We start from the raw sequence: 5,849 nt of genomic DNA, 5'->3' as shown, positions 1-5,849 counted from the left end.
AAATCATTATATTTTAGGCATTTTTGTTTTTTTATAGAGGACTATATAACACTTTGGACTAAATCACAGTATTTCCTGAGCATACCTACTAATGCCACATACAACCGCGTGCTCGAGCACATATACATGCATACATACGCATATACATACATACATACACACATACACAAATACACACACATATAGACACATATGTGTGTGTGCGTTTGCGTGTGAGTGGCAGTGTGTGTAAATATTCCTTTTTCATTTGAGCAATTATTTAAAACCAAAATTAATCTACCGCTGAGTTTAATTTCAATTTCGTCTGATTTCTATAACTTGCCAAAATAAGGAGGAAAATTATAAAAAAATCACGAACATTGGTTATCCCTTACGAAACGATGGATATTTTTCTTGTTCGTCGAAAAAGTCACTCAATAATGTAATTTTATATACGACTTTATTAGCGAGAGTAGAATCTCTTGTAAGCTGCTTATTTTTTTTTCTTTTGAGAATATTGTGAATACAAAGAGCTGGGAATAAATACCCAAATTCAGTAGGGAAGGGAACAGCAGACTGAGAGGGGGAACTAGAAAAGATGTGAACAACGGAAAAGACATTGTAAAATATTCCTTGCACACTGTTAGGCGCGATTGTATTTACGAGATTTAACTGTAAGAAATGTCTGTGGTAGACGGTTTTTTTTTTCAGCCTACTCTGACTTTTAAAGGTGGTAGAGCAACACAATATTCATTTATACTTCGATTTTTCTGTTATTTTTCTTTTTCTTTTCACTATTTTATACAATTGGGTCTATCCTATATTTTTCATGTTCTATAAACCTCTTACACTTCATTGTCATATTCTGAAATGAAGGACACCATTAAGGTTTAGAGATTGGTATGCATGTGAGGTCAAAACAAGATATATATATATATATATATATATATATATATATATATATATATATATATATATATATATATATATATATATATATATATATATATATATATATATATATATATATACAATTGCATATATATACATACATACATATATTGGTATATGTATGTATGTATATGTATACTGTATATATGAATTTTTGTCACATCAACCGTGACATTTCTTATAGTCACAAATATCAATCCACAACTACTGTTTAATATCCAAATCACTACAGCTCGAGAATTACTTCCAGTTTAAGGTAATTATCAGTTATAATTTCCATTGGTTGTAAGTTACTTTGGAGGTACAGTGTCTAGATATTAAATGATATTTGTGGTTTATATATATATATATATATATATATATATATATATATATATATATATGTATGTGTGTGTGTGTGTGTGTGTGTGTGTGTATACGTGTGTGTAAGAGAAAGAGAGAGAGAGAGAGAGAGAGAGTGAGGGGCGGGGTGTGTGTGTGAGAGTCTGTACGTAGTGTGCGCGTGCTTCGCTTCTTGATACCAAAGGCCTTTTATTTCCATTACTGTTAAATTGTGGAACAGACTTCCGGCAATGCTCGTAAATTATTGACGGTTACCTCCCTTTTCTGAAATGGCGTTCACATCTGCCTCCAATTTTTTTCAACTAAATTTTATGGAGCATTCCATTAACATTAGGCGAAATAATAATAATAATAATAATGTCTATCAACGATTTCGTAATTTAACTCTCAAAGGGTTCTTTAGTTTTTATATCGAGACAGGTATTTGAAACTAATTTAGGATGAAAACAACTTTCTATACAGTACAACGTACTTCTGTGATTACTCGTATTATCACAGAATGGGAAATTCATGTTGAAGGAACATGAGACTGAGCAGAATAAAAGGTGGAGTTATTATCTTTTCATTCTTAATCCAAACGTTAGATTACAAAACTTTCTTGTCTTCGATAATTTAGGATTTATTTTTTCATCATTTGAGAGCGTTATTTTTTTATTCAAGAGAATTCTTTCATTGGCCGTGTTATCTCATATATTTGTATTTCATCCGGAATTCGTGAATTACAATTCCTGCCTGGTGAAGGCGATTAAATGTACCTTTTTGCAAAATGCTAAAATGCAAAAAATTTTTAATCAAGCTCAGAGGAATGAAGTTCATTTCCATGATTCTGAAATGGAGCATTTATCTGATTGTACAATCTTTCATTTTTCAGTGACTTCAGTCATTTCATTCTGTCCAAGCTGAGCACGTTATTTAAAGAAATGCATATATTTTAGAAATAAATATAACACAGTTTGTTTGTATTAGACTTACTATTCTAATTCTTCTTTCAAATGTAGCTTATTTTAAAGAAGGAAAAACTTCTTGAATATCTGTTAATGGAGTCAACATTTAGATTTTCTTAAACGTTAATTGGATATCTAAGTTGTAAGGTTCTCCTTTATAACAAAACTTTTTTGTATATGTATATTGTGCGCTTATGTTAACTGTCCATTCTACACACATAACTTTTTCATATTCACAGATATTAAGCAAAATCAACAATTGATATCGAACTGGCTTTTAATTTGAAAATAACTTATACCTATTGGATTTATGATTGACAAATGAATCTAAACTGGCCAGGATTCGAACATGATCATTTAAACTGAAAATACTGATAAACAGTCACCTCTGATGATTCGCCTATTAGTGTTCGCTAGAGCAGATACACCTGTCATTTAAAATTCCCCTTTGGGTGTAAGTTTCATATATATATATATATATATATATATATATATATATATATATATATATATATATATATATATATATATATATTTATATATATATAATATGTATATATAGATATATACATATAACAGAATTCAAGTGCTAATATAATTACGTGCAAAATTTTCACCTTCCACTAAGCAAAGTTGCATCCTCTAGAAACCAATTATTCTTTCAGATAAAACTAAAATCTTTTTTTTTGTACGAATCAAACGTTTCTTCCTCCGTGATTGTTTTCCCAAGAAAACGAAATAGGATCTTGTCTGGCAATCACAATCAGGGGAAAAGGCTCAGGATGGATGAGTGGCGGGGGACCTTGTTTTCGTGTCTAAGATATCTTTAAATGAAAATGACTGCCGTAAAGAAGAGTGAATGTTTAAGTTAAGAGATGAAGCAATTATATTCAGAAAGCGACCTGAAGTCTTGTTAGCCAGAATGATGTTCATGCAGTAAAGTCAAGAAACAGTGATTCATTTAGGTGCACTGTATAGATATAAATCCGCAAGTATGCACTGCCAGACGCAAGGATACACACAAAAATTTATTATATATATATATATATATATATATATATATATATATATATATATATATATATATATACATATATATATATATATATATATATGTGTGTATGTGTGTATGTATATATATGTATGTATAATGAACCATTGTCTTTATTTGTGTGTGTGTATATGTATGTATGTATGTATATATAACTAACCATTGTCTTTATTTGTGTATATATATATATATATATATGTGTGTGTGTGTGTGTGTGCTTATGTTAGTGTGCATGGTTAAGTGTGCAAAGAGACACAACCAAAGGCAACATCTAAAAACATAACAGACACCTCACACGTCTCGACTGTCGACCTAACCGCGCAACGTCTCCTCGCTGCTGGGAGAAAGGGCGCTGGTGACTGGCACAATACATGTACATACGCTACCGGGGTCTAAGCGATGACAGGCAGGGCAGCTGATCGAGACTACAAAGTCTACCCTAAAGCCAAATCAAAGTCCTTCAAAAGAAGGCATCGTGCTTACCCCATACAAATGGGAAAAAAGCACGTTAAAAGAAGAAGAAGATTCTCCTATTTTTAATCAAGGTTGAAACTACATGCGGAAATCTATTGTAACGCATCGTATCATCGTAATACCTTTGCAGTTTAAATTCATGGCTTCAGTAATCTATCCAATGAGACTTTTTAGCCTTGCGTGTTCTCGGTTATTTGCATGTATCACTTGTCACATACCGATCACATGATTGAATTACTTTTGGCGTAAAGCATCAGCGGAATTGTCATCTGTAAGTTTCATGCCTTATTTTGACTCTGAAGTTGTGCTTAATGCGAAAACCTCCTGTCCCAGAAGAATATGGATTATGTTTGCCTCGTTTGCTGTGCGTGGGTGAAGATATTAACAGTGACCTCCCTGACAATTAGGCCTTTTAGAAAACTAGCCGTTGACTTTTTGCAAAGGGCATGATGCTAATTGGTTTTCATTGTAATAAAACAATTATAACTACATTGTTCGAAATTTGCTCTCGATGCACGAAATGCCAGACTATGATAATCATTATTATAATATGTAAAGTTGCTTCTCAGAAACGTTATAATTAGTCGTAAATTTGATTTGTGAGCCAGGAAACCTACAGCGAGAATATCTTGGTCCTCAAGGACACTTTTGAAAATAGAAATGTTTATGACAGAAAATGTTGGGCGAAGTGAGAATTCACTGTGATATTTGAAGTAGCTTTACTGTAGAATTATCGGGTTGGAATAGACAAAAGTTTTGGTAATGAAAATATCTGATTGCTGGAAGAAAACGTGTAATTAAATAGTACTTGAGGTTCATATTCCGTAAGTTACGAGATATTTTTCTTGTTTTGATTAAGAAAAGAGGACTGAGTTTAATTTAAAATCATTTATTGATTATTTTATGAACATTTTTCAAATCTTTACAGAATACAACTGTAAATACTTGTATTGACCGATAGAATGTCGTTGTGTATTTATTAATCTGGTGCATTTATTTTTATGGCTAGTGATTTACAGGAAAAAAAGTTGATGGTATTATTTACACCTAAATGCGTTCGTTCTCAGTATATATCGAGCGTATTTCTAAGTACTCGAGGTTCCTGAAATGTCGGGCTAAGTTTAGGCGCTGGAAGCCGAATAAGTGAAATGCGGGTTGAGATGACCGTAGAGTTTATTGTCGCTCTATTTTACTTGGGAAAAAATCACAATTCCTGTCCAGTAATTTTGTTGATTTGTATTCTTTTACAATGTTTCTGAGTTAATTTACACATCATATTGAGTTTAATTGCCTTTTGTTATTACATATAAGCTATAAATATAAATATGTAAGGGTCACTTTCTCAGGTTTTTTCTTAGTCAGCTAGCAGGCGGGTTACTGTCTTAGCCAATCAGCTAGTAGAGTGGTAAGGCGAGAGAGAAATGCAAACTATGCTTTACTTAATGGCCTTAATATTGTTCAAACAAATCTGGTGAATAACATTACTTATGAACTTATGAGCAAATTTACAAATATGAAAAATACTGATATAAGGAGATAATGAAAAATATGGGAGAGAGGCAGACAAACAGAACTGCTGCTGATTAGTGAACAGGAACCGGGATTAGGAAGCAAGACGGCTTTCAAAACATTATACCCTTCGAGCTTAACTTCTCTTTTTTTTCATTCACATTCAGAATCCCATGGAATCATCAAAACCTGAAAATGCACTCTAAGTAATTCCCCTTTTCCAGTGCTAAAACTTTCGCTGAGTGGTCCCATCAAGCGTTTTATAAATCCATATCTTCTCTGTGCATATTCTTCCAATTACCAGATGCAGACCTTGTGACCGTTTTTTGGATTTTCGAACAGCATAAATTCATTCATAACATCATATATATATATATATATATATATATATATATATATATATATATATATATATATATATATATGTGTGTGTGTGTGTGTGTGTGTGTGTGTGTGTGTGTGTGTATATATACATACATATATATATATACATATATATTTATATGTATATATATATATACAGTATATATAAATATATATATACATATACAGTATGTATATATATAAATATATATGCGTATGTGTGTGTGTGAGCGTTT

The sequence above is a fragment of the Macrobrachium rosenbergii genome, chromosome 22, assembly GCF_040412425.1.
Source record: "Macrobrachium rosenbergii isolate ZJJX-2024 chromosome 22, ASM4041242v1, whole genome shotgun sequence".
Lineage (NCBI taxonomy): Eukaryota > Metazoa > Arthropoda > Malacostraca > Decapoda > Palaemonidae > Macrobrachium > Macrobrachium rosenbergii.
The sequence above is the reverse complement of the archived record's forward strand: the minus strand, read 5'-3'. Positions refer to the sequence as shown.